This window comes from Lagenorhynchus albirostris, chromosome 1, assembly GCF_949774975.1.
Source record: "Lagenorhynchus albirostris chromosome 1, mLagAlb1.1, whole genome shotgun sequence".
NCBI classification, from domain to species: domain Eukaryota; kingdom Metazoa; phylum Chordata; class Mammalia; order Artiodactyla; family Delphinidae; genus Lagenorhynchus; species Lagenorhynchus albirostris.
This window is the reverse complement of record NC_083095.1, coordinates 120,803,971-120,818,903: the sequence shown is the minus strand read 5'-3', so window position 1 is coordinate 120,818,903 and position 14,933 is coordinate 120,803,971. Positions and strand designations below refer to the sequence as shown.

The window sequence follows — 14,933 nt, the reverse complement described above, 5'->3', positions numbered from 1 at the left end:
TGAAGATGTTTGTCACCAATAAATACAAAAAAATAATCTGTGGTTCATTCATTTCACATATGCTACATGGACAAACAAATACACAAGCCAAAAACAAAACAAAACAAAACCAGGGGGAAGTGGAGGGGATGGTAGTGTGGGGTTCAAAGGAAGCATTCTGCTTTCCTGGTATAATTTCTAGGAAGATTAATATCCTGTCTGAATGCTATTCTACTCACACATGATTTCAAAAAGATGTTTTTCTGGCTCTACAAGTGGAATCAGCTGTTTTAACTTGGGGCCCTAGAGCATAACTCTCCAGTTGCATAGTTATTTATAACTACCGAGCAATGCCTGCTTCTACCACATCAAAGTATGCAAGACCCCAGGGAAAGGTCACAACACAATGTCACTTGTTTCAAATGCACTGCCAATTTAAGACTCCCCCAACCTTTGGGAGAGCTTTCCTATTAAGAAAGCTCCAGAAACAAACTAAAAGTTCTCCTGGCAGGAGGGCTCTCACCTAGATTCAGTAGAGTTCCTCAGAGTTCAAAAAGGTCGTCTGAAAATTCGGATAGCAATCACATGTTTGTAGTATGACCCGTGTGATTAGCCCATGCAGATATGAACTTGCTCAACAAATATGTGCTGAACATTCCCTACCTAGAAGGCACCCTGGAGAGTCTTCCTCATTCTTCTCCTCCCACCACACTCAAAAGAGGTATGACATGGTCCAGTTTTCCGGAGGGTAGCCTCAACTCTTCCAGAAACTGCCACGACATGATGTGCCGTAACAAATGCCACACTCTTAGACCCTGCAACATACACAAATGATTTCAGAGGACAGAGAAGTCCCTTCCTCTTAGGGAGATCATGGTTGGCTGGATTTGAGCTGAGCGCTTCAAGAAATTGACAAGGGAGAATGCACCAGGAAGCCTTTACCCCAGGAACTAGAATGTCAGCCCCATTAGGGCCGGATCTTTATGGGTCTTGTTCAACACAGAACTCCCCCCACCTAGAACAATGCCGAAAAGTAAAAGCTCTCTAAATATTTGTTCAATAAAAAGAAAAAAATAAAGAATGGCCCTATATCTGTCACTGGCTTAGCCATCATGTCATTAGCTTCAAAGCATTCAATGACCTTGGGTTAACCTAAGGACCAAGTTCAGGATGCCTAAGGGGGCAGATTTCTCCCCTCCACAGAGGCAGACAAGACACCACACTGTACATCACAGGTTGGCAAGTGGGGTGCAGGGAGAACTTTTTTCACCCTTCCTCACATCAATCATGAATTCCTTACTTTGCTTTCTTACCGATGTCACAAAGCAGTCCTTAACCCAGCATGGGGCAGGGACCAAACTGAAGTTTCACCTAACATCTAACATTTGAGCCCACAAGAAGACAGAGCCGACACTGTGGTTGGGAGAAGTCCAGGAAGCGTTCCAGCCTGGGGCCACCAGAGAAATTAGAGAGCTGAGTGAGGACCCGCCCACCAGCTGTGCTCCCCACCCCCAGACCCCAGTTAGAGGGCAGGTGGACTCCAGTGGGCGGAACCCCAGGACAGAACTGCCGGAAGAACGCTGGCTAAACAGAAGGAGTCCTTGCTTACTGACATGACGCCACAGGATTATTTAAATGTCAGGATTTCCTAGTATATTTTAAAATAGGTTTGTTTAAATGAATGTAAGCCAGATTTAAGACAACTTTTCCTGAGCACTGTGCATAAGCTAAAGTGAGATTCACTTGCAAAATAAGAGGAAGAGGACGACGATAGGAGAACCAAGATCTACTCTCCGAAGGTACCACCAAGAAACATGACTTTGGGGTTTTGCTTTTTGCTTATGTTACTACCCAACAAAAAGAGGGCAGTGTTAAGAACGGTCCAGAATCAAGAAAAAAAAACTTCTTCCTCTGTTACTTTCTCAGCATTTAGCACACTTCTCCCTTATGATTACATGATTACAATAAAATGTAATCCTCTGATTACAAAAAAAAAAAATCAACTATTAGAGTCTCTCTAAATGAGCAATCAGAGCTCTCTAAGTCTATGATCTATCTTGAGTTCTTTTTTTTTTTTTTTTTAAACATGGTATAGCCTAAGAATCCAGGTTCCCTTTTTTCCATATGGATACCCAATTGTTCTAGCATGACTAGTTGTAAAGCCAATTCATTCTCCATTGAATTAGTTTGCCTCTCTGGTGAAAATCTGTTGACTTTTTTAATTTTTATTTATTTACTTATTATTTTATTTTTGGCTGCGTTGGGTCTTCGTTGCTGGGCACAGGCTTTTCTCTAGCTGCGGTGAGCGGGGGCTACTCTTCTTTGCGGTGCACGGAGTTCTCATTATGGCGGCTTCTCTTGTTATGGAGCACAGGCTCTAGGCACATGGGCTTCAGTAGTTGGGGCACATGGGCTCAGTAGTTGGGGCGCACGGGCTTAGTTGCTCTGCAGCATGTGGGATCTTCCCAGACCAGGGCTCCAATCCATGTCTCCTGCACTGGCAGGCGGATTCTTAACCACTGCGCCACCAGGGAAGTCCCTCGGTTGACCACTGATTTGTGGTCTGTTTCTTGACTCTCTAGCCTGCTCCAGGGATCAAGTATGTCTTGCCTTACAGGATGCCACAAGGTCTTTTATTTATGCTATTTTACACTAAACCTTTAAATTACATGGTGTTAAGCCCTCCAGCTATGTTCCCCCCACCCCAGTTATTTTGGCTACTCCGAGGCCTTTGTATTTCCATGTAAATTTTACAATCCGTTTGTTGATGTCTTAAGATTGTTTAAAAAAAAAAAATAACCTTCTGGGATTTTGACTGAGATTGCATTGAACCTTTAGGTCAGTTTGGGGAGGGAATATCTTAAGGTTAAGTCTTCCAATCTGTAAACATGGTATCCATCTCCGTTTACTTGAGGGTCCATCAGAGTTACGCAAAAACATAAAACCTAGGGCTACTACCTTGTGTGCCAGGAAAGAAAGAACAGTTGGAAAACAGAAAATCTCTGCAAATTTACAACTCTACACAGTTTCTTCACGAGCTTTACACACAACGAGTTATATTGATGGATGAATAAAGGCTCAAAAATGCAATTATCAAAAAACAGGCCGATGTCGAACTGAAACCCAGGTACTCTTTTCCCCAATTCAGATTCTAGAGTCTTGGATACTGTACAGCTTGCTGAAAACTAAGAATTAAAGGGAGGTTTGTCAAGAGAGAATAACTGGGGAAGTAGTGTGAGCCCCGCTACAAGACGGCCACCTGCTCCTAGAAGCTACGTGAGGCTTCCTTCCCTTCCTTGTCCTCAGACAAGCTCACAGTATAGAGGAGAAGGAACCAATAAAAGGTGAAAAGAAATACAGAGCAAGAAAAAACCCTTCTAGAAAGGCCCCAGCTGGAAAACAGCCAGGAGAAGAAACAGGCAGAGCATACAATGGAAGCTCCACAGAGCACAGCCAAGGGCACACGCATGGCCACCAGGATGCCTGGGAATTTCCAAGAAGGGAAAAGCTAAGGAGGAAGGCGGGCACTCTGATTTCCTTTTGACTCCACAGAAGGGAAAAAAAAAAAAAAAATTGCTTGCCTAAGAAGCTTTAGAAGCTGGTGCCAGTGAATAAATCCACTAATCACTTAAGAAGTCTCTCAATGTATAAAAGCACATTTGGGTTAAGTAGACAAGTCAGTGCTAAAAGTTGCAGTAAGTGGAGGATCCAAGCTCAGAGTAGGATAAATACAAACCACACCAAGATACGGGTTAAGTAAGTCCTTGTTGATCCCAGGTGCCTGGGGATCATTCGTTCAGATCTTAGCACCTCAGACACAGAATTCAGGGTCCATTCTGAGGAGGGTCAGCCCATCTGTCTCACTCTGAGTGGGTGATTTTTATGCTCTGTATTTTTCCACATCTCACAGATTATCTACAGTAAACACATTACTTCTGAAATTAAAAAAAGAAATAAATGAGACATGTTAAATGGCTATCGAGGGAGTGTGTTTACTCTCTTGTAGCTCAAAAACCGGCCACGTAAATCCAGGCAATATGGATAAGCGTGGCCAGGCCATGAGGTATATAAAGCACTTGGCCTTGGAAGCGCGGGCTGCTAATAGAGTAGTATTTGACAGCACAGCACACAGAGCTATAAAGTAAAAACCTTCCAGGCATTACAAAATTGTTTTCCTCCAACCCATCTCTAGGCTTTATGATACCTAAAATGAAAGGATTAGCCTCAAAGTTGTTACCAGGAATCCAAGAATAAGGAAGGGAGACAGAGGTGACATGAAAGCAGAGTCCAAGACCATTTATCACCCAGCCTTTATATTTCACGCTGACTTGCAATTTTTCAAGTGGCAGTTCTCACAGTCTGCCTATGTGTTCCTGTTTCCAAATTCCATCTCCAAACCTGGATCCAGGGCCGTTGATCACAGCCCTCTCACTTGTCCTCCAGCTGAGCTGGAAGCCAAGCAACAGATGACACAACATGAGTCTTTACGGATCAATAGAGTTGTGATAACGAACATTAGTGTAAAGAGTGCAGTGGATTCCTTTCTGACATTCATCATTTCAGGAGAGCCCAGCCATCACAGGCCCAGTGTTCCTGGCAATGAACCTGATGCCCAGAGCCTGGAGTGACTCGTCCAAGGTCAGGCACCAGTCGGTGACACAGGCTTGCCATCTTGGCTGACCCCTTACCCACTGCTTTTCCCATTATGTCACAAAGACAACCTTCCTCAGAAACTTCAAAGCCTAAAAACTCAATTTATGTCCCCTGAAGAGGAAGCCAGGAATCCTAGCATTTGTTTTTGGCAACTCCATGTTCTAAAAGCACTTAAGAAAAGCTGTCCATTTAGAAAATTCAAACTACAATGTCTTCCAGGAAAAACAGGGCTTGTTTTTAAAAGAAAATAAGGAAGTAAACAGCCTTGTCTGGGGGAGTAGACCCCTAATTCTGTAAAGCTTCATGCAGCTGAGAAAAGCTCTGATGATGCCTTCCAATCCATGCATTAGACCATCCCATTCTATTTTTGTTTTTGTTTTTTTTTTTTTGGCTGTGCTGCACGGTTTGTGGGATCTTAGCTCCCCAACCAGGGATTGAACCCAGGCCCTCGGCAGTGAGAGTGTGTAGTCCTAACACTGGACCACCAGGGAATTCCCTAGACTGTCCCATTCTTGAAGGCAGAGCCGCCTGTCACCGGGCCTCCCACTGGGCCCATAAGAGGCCTAGGATAAACAGAGCAAAACAGACCACAAAGCCTCACCACATGCCATGCTGTCTGCATCCCACTGACCCTGCTCTGTCCAAACTACGCTTCAGTGCTTTTCAGCTAGTGTCTTACTACTTGACCCTACACAGACATGATGCCCATTTATTAGTCATCGACCTTGGAAATCAACTTCTCCAAAACCAGTTATCAGATTCACGAGATTCTTCAAAACAGACCTTTAAAAACTATAACTGCAGAAATATCAGTATGCCTTCATTAGGTACAGCATAAAATCATTTACCACTTTAAAATCCTGCTGGTAGAACTACATGCAATTAAAGAAAAGACAACTACTTCCGGAGGTCCACTCGCACCAGTGTGGATGGGTCCCCCTCACTGTGTCTTTTCTCTCCCAAGGATGACTTGCCGTCAGTTCTGCCACTTAGATATCCTGAACTGCAGCAGATGACCTTACAATTCAGAGGGTGACCAAATCATGAAAAGCTCTAACCAGGAATTAAGGTTTTCCCAGGGCAATGCAAGTACAAGCTTCATTTTGGAAGGATCCAATCAAAAACTCAGGGTCGTACTCAAGCAACCTCATGGAAGGGTGGCCCCTTCCGTGCAAGCCTAGCAGGGACAGAACTGACAGAAGTTCTCAATGGCCAGTCATGGATGTCCACCCCGGCCTTCCCCGTGGCCTCAGCCAAAGGCTTGTTTGACAAACCCAGGCCAAGAGACACATGTGACTGGCTCAGGAGGAAGGGGAACAAAAGGGACTTTGTATAGCCCTGAGTATGCCAAGAGATGGCCCAACCCACGTCCTTCGGCCAAATGGAAGCAAGGAGTAGAGACAAATCTCCTTTTCTTAAACAATGCACGGAGGGAGGCTTACCTACCCCAGTCTCTCTCTGCCTTTTAAAAAAGGTCACAGTCTGCTCACTGGGATGACCTCTAACATGCCCATGGCACATTGTACGTTTAATGAAGCAGAATGTATCTAAACTTCCAAACATACACAAAATGCCTTTTTCAGTGGCACTATTAATGAGCAACAGAAGTGCTTTGCCAAGACTGCAAGCCCCCTCAGGTTCCCAAATTCTGATGATCAAAGTCGTGTTGAAATATGGACCATGGTAGGGCCTGCAGGTTCAGAAAAGATGGCCAAGAATGGCCTGTGAGAACTGTCTTGAAACAATGCTATCTTTCTTCTTCATCTTTAACTGCTCAAGAAGACTATGCATGTTAAATAGCCGGGCAACGTTACTCAACTGAGGCAAAAATTCCTTTCCCAACAGTACTCCCTCAAGAAGGAATGTCACATTGTGCCCAACTCCAAGTGAGAACTTCGGGTAGCCACAGCAGAAATTCCAGGGCTTTCTCAGCCATTTCTAAGCATGTTTTGTGTAACATAATCTTTCTCCCTTTGCCTCGTTTTAGGTTTGCCTACTGTGAGCCTGGCTGTGTTTCAGCACCACGAGTCCAAAGGCAAGTCAGACTGCCCTTGCCCAACTGGATCCCTATGTAAATCCACAGCAAAGGTGTCCTCTTGTCTCATGGTATGGAGGCCAAGCACGACGCACCTCCCTGTTTTTTGAGCACATGAGAGACAATGAATATTTGGTTCCCCGGTGTGGTCTGTGGAGCCATTTTAGCCAGGAAAGTCCTGCTGCACTCACTTTAGACATGAAGAAACCACCAATGGCTACCATCCATTTGGACATTCATTCCTCTTACTCTCACCTGAACTGCAATTTTGAAAGAATTTGAGGAAAGAATGTTAAAGGAATGGCAAATTTTAGCAAACTACACTTAATGACTTGCACTTTTGGATCACCTTTTTTTTTTTTCTCAATTTCAAAATATGTTTGCTAAATGGAAGCCTGGCTTCAAGTCATATCCAGGCCATTTCTCTATTCAATTTTTTGTAATAAGTAAAAATAATGTCTCTGGGAGCAGAAAGATCAGACTGCAAATATAAATGTAGGCCCAGGAAAAAATATTGTCATCAAGTTATTCCTAGCATCTTCCATAAAGTCGGCATGGCATGTCTGTAATTCTGTCTTAACAGGTACTAGCAGCAAAGATCCCATCTTTTCTGTCTTTCACTGGTCATTTAATCATCAATGACTTAAGAGTCCACTATATTCCATCAACAGATCTCTACTCTGTTTAACAGTAACCTTTACACAGCTCTTTCCAGAGTCTATTAATTCCTTGAATGGTTTTGCCAAATTTCTTTTAACAATCTTTCATGCCCTCCACATACTCCCCCTACTCTTCCTGAAATCTAATGGATCAGTAACGAATATTTATCCATAAGAAACCCTCAACTTTAGGGGGAAAAATAAATTCTCTTAGAAAGTAAGTTCTGCAGAAAACATCTCACCAGGTGTTGGGGATCATTTGACATCAGGACCTATCTTGGATTCCTGTGACATATATTCAGACACAGGTCAGAGTTGTGGCCATCCCAGCTCTCCAGTATAGAGCCAGCAACCCAGAAGCACATCAAAAAAATTTCTTCAGGCAGATTAAGACATTATCCAATAACTCAACACACTTTCTAATGAAAGCAAGTCCCTCTTACCTGAACTCAAAAATTTTGACCATTGCATATGCTTAATTCCAAAAAAACTTGCCAAGTGGCCCTTCTGCCAGGTAGTAAGTAGCCACTAAGAAGGCAAGAAAGGACAGTCATGGTGACAGTGAGAGAGGTGAGCACTAGCCACAAGGGAGCTTAAAAGACTCAAAGATTCAGCACTAAAACTGCACAAGAGGTTTGGGGACCTGCTTTGCAGGATTCAACAGTTCTACTCAAATCACTTACTGGTGTACCACAGTAGTTATAAAATGACAATGATTCTGAATTATCAGGAAAAATGTTGTTCTAGCATACTCTTTGAAACAAAGAAATACAAGAAATATTTAGATAGATTTCCAGAGTGTTTTAAATGAATTAAGTTCAAGAGCTTTCAATTGTAAGAAACTGTTCTCTGAAAAGTTTACACAATGTGAAATACCTCATTCCACAATGAAGCTGGATAAAAGGGGGATGCTTGTTTGAGACGGCTTGCTGGTTTCATGTTCAATAGTTAGCCCTTCACAGTAGTTTTACCCAGTATTACCGCTTCTCATTATCCCAGCTCCTTGGAAAGCCAAAGACGCCTTTCATTCACCTCAACCACGCAGGGTTTGTGCACGAGCTTGTAAGAAATTTCAAATAGTTACTGAGGGTATAAAAAATAAATAGCCTGTTTTAATGACCTCAAAGACATAGCCTTCTTAACGTAAATCTCACAGGTCAGTGGGTGGTGCTAGGGGCTGCTCCACTGTGCCGAAAAAATGCAAACAAAATCATAAATGTACACGAGAGACATTAAGAAAAGCAAATTCAGGCTAGATAGAAGAACCAGAGCATTTACTTTAAAAACAAAAATCTAATTCTTACTTACATTTACAACAGGTATAAAATTCTACACTTTTAATTTCTCAATTAAGACACAAAGCTTAGGACGTCCAAGTTTCAAATAGCAAGCCATCAGTTCTTGGGCATCAGCAGAGAGGGGCCAGGTGCTGTGGAATACAGAGAAGAACCCACAAGCCATCACCAAAAGAAGAACTTACATGCACACCAGGATACCAAGATGCATTCCTTTTCTTACAATTTTCAACAATAAACGTATCTTCTCAATTGAGTAGCTTAAGGTTATATTAAGCTGACTGTAGGGTCTCTTGGCATAAAACCATCCTCAGGAGAAAAAAAATCATACTGTAATGAGGCTCTTGCTATCCTGAAGTGACCCAAGGCTAGTTGAGTTCTGGGTGGCTGCAACTTAAGGACAGAACTCCGTGGAACCATTTACAAAGGTCATCAACCCAAAGATACAGCTGGACCTAGAAACAGATTTCTTCCCATCTAAGGAAGGAGGAACCATCAATTCATAGCACGGCACTTCCAGAAGGAACTGAGAAAAACACCAATAGGCATACAAGTCACCCAGAGATGTTCTAAACGGCCATCCTAACAACCTAATTAAAGATTCACCCATGGAGCCTAATTTTCACCTCCATAGGTTTACTCTTCTTGAATCAAGTACTATGATCTCCAATAGAAAACAAAGTAACCCTCACTGTCGATGCCCAGATATTTTGGGAAGGGAGCAGCAGAGGAAACACAAGGGCACTAATACCATCCACACTCACAAATACACCAGAAGCCCTCCATCCTCGTTGGCACTCATTCACTCACCCACCACACCGCCAATGAACTTTTACTGAATCCCTAGTATGCATCAGGTATGCCCTAGACACAGGGGATGCAGGCATAAGTAAAAGTAGGGTCTCATTTTTGTAAACAAAAATTCCAGCACACTGAGGCAAGTGCAATAATAGTCAGACACTAGGGGAAAAATCATAGCCCAAAGGAGGAGCAAATCACCTCCATGTGAACAGCCAGAGGCTGCTTCACATCACAGGGAAGAGAGGCAGGAATAATGAAAGTAGAGCACAAAGAATCTTTCTTCTTTGGCTACAGAACATAGTTCATTTTACAGGTTAAGTATATTTAAATGAAACATTAGTGTGTGTGTATGTGTACTCGACAATAAAAGGCAAAACAACTAAAACTTAGTCATAATGCATAGAGGTGATTCACATAATTTTTAAAAATTAGATTATGCAAATCATAGCCCAATCCTCAAGAGGGAAGGCATTGGTAAACTAAAGACATAAATGTATAGAATCAATATTCCATCACCAGGAACAATCAAGCAGTGATCATATCACATGACCATATGGCGGGGGAGCTTCTCAAACCTTAATATGCACACACATCACCTGGGGACCTCGTTAAACAGTAGGTTCTGATGCTGGAAGGTGGGGTGGAGCCTGAGAGGAGGCATTTCTAATAAGCTCCCAGGTGATGCAGATGCAGCTGGACCCATGGCCCACTCCGAGCAGTGAGGGTGAGGAGGGTCAGTGATGCTCAGTCCTTACTGAGCATCCCAGACTCACAGGGGACTCTTTAACAAGGCAAACTCCTATCTCATCTGAAACCTAGTGAGCCAGAATCTTAGAAGATGGAGTTCCCTGTAATTTCTCTCTAAGCTGTACATGTGGTTCTCAGGTACCACCAGACTTGTGAACCCCAGTCATGTAGACCTGAGAAGTAAGCCTCCCATACACCTCACCCCAGGAAACGGGGCAGTTCTCTCTGTACATAGATAACACCAGCAACTGTGGAAGACATCCATAGGGATAGTCAGTCAGGAAGAGGAGGCCCAGCTAAGCTGGCCAGGCTGGTCAACTTGACCATGGTGATGCCTGGAATCACAGCCTCCATGGGCCTGACATCTGTGGTAGGATCTATCTTGACCCTTTTCATCCACTGTAATTGCTTTCCAAAGCTAGTGCTTAGATCATTATCATCGTCTGTTTAGCTTCATAAAACACACAAAAGAGGAAAAGGACTTATTTTTTTAAACCTAAAAATTATAGATAAGGGGTCATCCATGATGAAAGAATGGAAAGAAGCCAAAAGACAAACATGCAATTAACCAGCCCGATGCCTCCAGGCTCCAGTCTTGAAAGGGCTCCCCAGCCACACACACCCCCTCACTGCAAAGTACAATTTTGGTAATAAAAGGGATTAAGTGGAATGTGGTCCTTCAGGGCTTTCACACACAAAATGACTTTTGGAAAAAGGAAAAGTAATAATAGTTTACCCTCTGCAGTGGAATAGGTGATAGAGCTGCGTCCGTCTGAAACCCCAGCATTTCATACTTCTCTACGTCCACTTTCTATTTAAGGAGGCACTTCAAGTTCTGTTCCATGCATTCAGCCTCTTGCTCCCGATTTGTACTCATCTCATTAAAAGTTGTAAGCCCTGATCCCCTTCTCACCCTTGCTTACCCTGGCAGAGGGCAGGAAAATTTTCAACTGGGAAGTCTCACTTTACCACTAAATTTAGGAAAGCCTCCTATGGGAATGGCATTTCCAAGACTGCTTCCATACCTTGACAATTGTAAGTTGAAAACAACCTAACTGTCCATCAACAGATGAATGAATAAAGAAGATGTGGTATATACCTCACACCAGTCAGAATGGCCATCATTAAATAGTCTAAAAATAACAAATGCTAGAGAGCATGTGGAGAAAAGGGAACCGTCCTACACTGTTGCTGAGAATGTAAACTGGTGCAGCCACTATGGAAAACGGTATGGAGGTTCCTCAAAAAACTAAAAATAGAGTTGCCCTATGATCCAGCAATCCCACTCCTGGGCATATATCCAGACAAAATGATAATCCAAAAAGATACATGCACCCCTATGGCAGCACTGTTCACAAAAGCCAAGATGTGGAAACAACCTAAATGTCCATCGACAGATGAATGGATAAGAAAGATGTGGTACATATACACAATGGAATACTATCCAACCATAAAAAGGAACAAAATAATGCCATTTGCAGCAACATGGATGCAACTAGAGACTATCATATTAAATGAAGTAAGTCAGAAAGAGAATGACAAATACCATATGGTATCACTCCTATGTGGAATCTAAAATATGACACAAATGAACTTATCTACAAAACAGAAACAGACTCACAGACACAAAGAACAGGCTTCTGGTTGCTGGGGTTGGGGGGAGAGGTGGATTGGGAGTTTGGGGTTAGCAGATGCAAACTATTATATACAGAATGGATAAACAACAAGGTCGTACTGTATAGCACAGGGAACTATATTCAATATCCCATGATAAGCCATAAAGGAAAAGAACATGAAAAATAATGTGTGTATATATATTTTTTAAGACATGATATATATATATATATATATATATATACACAATGGAATACTACTCAGCCATAAAAAGGAAAGAAATTTTGCCATTTGCGGCAACATAGATAGACTTGGAGGGCGTTACGCTAATGAAGTAAGTTAGACAGAAAAAGACAAATGCTGTATGATATCACTTATATGTAGAATCTAAAAAATATAACAAACTAGTGAATAAAACAAAAAAGCAGACTCACGGACACAGAGAACAAACTAGTGGTTACCAGTGGTGGTGGGGGCAAGGTGCACTGCAGAGGTTGGGGGCAGGGTCATTACGGGATTATATGAAATCGTGTGCGTGAAACTTCGGAAAACTGTAAAGCCCTACAGAATTTAAAGAATCTCTCATGCAATTAAAAAAAAAGGAAGTGGTGTTGTCAGGGTCAACAAGCAGGCCATGTTCTGCTCCTCTCTACTTAATGCTCTGGGAAGAAATATCCAAAGCTCCCTCAACTATATGTGGATTACGTCACTCAAGGAAAAAGAAGGGGCGGGGGAAGGAGCAGTTTGTAGTTCCTACCATGTGCCACATGCACCAAGTTCATCTCTCTATTCTTGGGTCCTAAGAGGGTAACTGTATAAAGAAATGGATGACTAAATAAATGACTGGAAATAACAGGATGAACAACATCCTGTCCTCCAGGACTTCCGTTTTCTAGCTGGGAGACGAGCCGGCACAGTGTAACTCAAGTGCAGTGAAGGAAGTTCAGGCTCAGAAGCTCAGAGTCACGGCTGGGAGGTGGTGAAGCCCGCGTCTGGACTCAGGTCTTCCAATTCCATGTGGCTGCGCCCTCCTTTACCCCATATTGCCTTCTTGGAAATAGATGTCAACAGCCTTACAGGAACAGAGAGGGAGGAGGGCTCAGCTGGGGGTGGGGTGACTGGGGAAGGCGTCAGGACGGAGCGGCATCTGAGGCAGGCTCAGAGGAGGAGCTGAGCTGCCTGAATGTCAGGGGCCCACATCACTCGTGCACCTGCCTTTCTGCGAATCTGCTCAGAATCTACTCACCACGTACCTGTATTGAATAAGCATGGGGATGGGGGGATGGGGAGCAGTGGGACACAGGGCAATGTCTTTTCCAATGTTTGTCTTTTTTCCTCTTCCTTTAAAAAAAGTTGTTTAATTCTTATCTGCTAGGACTGGGAAGGAAGGGACAAAAGCCTAGGATAGGAAAGAAATATGGATTTTTCCCCCAACAAAAAGAATATGCAGTGGGGACAGTCAGAAGTTCCTAAGAATTTTATCCTATCTGTGGAAGCATGACTCTTAAAATGGAGAATCATCCAGAAAATCTCCTATGGAGCCTGAACCTCTGCCATGTAATGATTTTTCCTTCTTACGAGAATAAAGGTTAACAAAGTGCAGCCTTTTTTCTAAATCAGGTCACAAGGTCCTTTTCACAGTCAGATATCTGCTCTGAGAATTAACATGTACAAATCCCCTGCTTGAATGGACATCTCCCTAATCCACTTCTGGAGAGGCTCATGCTTTTGTTTAAAACCCCCAAGACCCTGCCAGCTGAGGTCCAGCCATAAGCAGAGGCTGTAATTCAATTTTGCCAAGAGCCTGGGACCTGCGCCCTAGGGAGGGTCAGCCCCGAATGAAGGCTCCAGGGCCGGGCAACCCCCCCGGCCACGCCCACCCCAACTCTGAGGGGAACACACCAGCTCAGGGGTCTCAGGACCCCTGGGATAACTGAAGATGCTAAAAGCACTGAGGATAAAAGTGCACGTGACACCTACTGGCTGGTCTGCTTTCCTCTGGCCTCCCACCATTTGTCTTCCTGGCAATAAAGGAATGGCAGCATCACCCTGACGGGGGTGGGGAGGGCTAATTTAGACAGATCTAAAAACAGCCTTCCTCACCAGCATGCTCTCTTCTTGTAGACAAGGAGGTTCAGTGCTGTTTCCTTGCATTAGACTTGGACCACCTTGTGATGGACCAGCTTATTACCTGGGAGAGTAAGAGGGGCGACGCTGTGTAGATTTGGGAGAAATTTTTGTAAGGTAAGCTTAGAACAGATTCACTCCTGACAATAACATGCTCAAATTCATCCTATACTTGTTTTAAAAAAAAAAAAAAAAATACCAAGGGAGGATGGGAAGACAGTAACTTATTGCACGATTATTATGAGCCAGGCGTGGGGACAGATGCTTCACCTGCATTACCTTGTTTAGTGCCCTTCTCACAGCAACCCTACCAGGTGGCTGGGTTACCAGCATTTTACAGATGAGGAAAATGAAACTCAGGAGCTTTCTAACTGGCCTGCACTCACACAGCCATTAGATGGTGACGCAACATTTGAACCCAGATCTGGGTGACGAGTGTCAGGCAGCGTGGCTCTGCCGTTTCTGTCACAGTTGAAGATTCTCAGATGAGAGTTTACCGTCTGCTGAGCTACCAGCGCTGCAGCTGGCCAACAGCTGCTCAGGAACCAGACTTCCCAGATCGTGGGTTATACCCATTAACTGGCTCTCCAGCTACAAACATCCTAACCCAGTGTTCCAAAGAAGGCAGAAGGGAACACACAGGCAACTGCAAGGAGTTATTTCCAGATTTCCAATCCTTCTTCCAGACCAACAGGAAGGCTGCACCAGCACTCTGAGTGCTCCAATGTAACACAGTTAGAAGGTGGCCAGAACATCATGCTGGGCTATTGCACTTTCCAAAGCACCACCTCAGATCACCTGCCAAGGGTCATCACAGACTGCAGAACTGACAAAGTTCTCTGTGATTACAACAATTCCACCATAACAGAAGGCAATTATTTGGGATAGATCAATGCAAAATAAAACCTGGGCTTCCCTGGTGGCACAGTGGTTGAGAGTCCGCCTGCCGATGCAGGGGACACGGGTTCGTGCCCCGGTCCGGGAAGATCCCACATGCCGCGGAGCGGCTGGGCCCGTGAGCCA

At 43.7% G+C, this 14,933-nt stretch overlaps 1 protein-coding gene across 6 annotated transcripts in view; it reads right to left on the bottom strand.

Moving 5' to 3' along the window:
- TLN2 (talin 2) overlaps positions 1-14,933 on the bottom strand; it is a 448,850-nt gene that overhangs the window by 339,027 nt on the left and 94,890 nt on the right. The window lies entirely within an intron of this gene.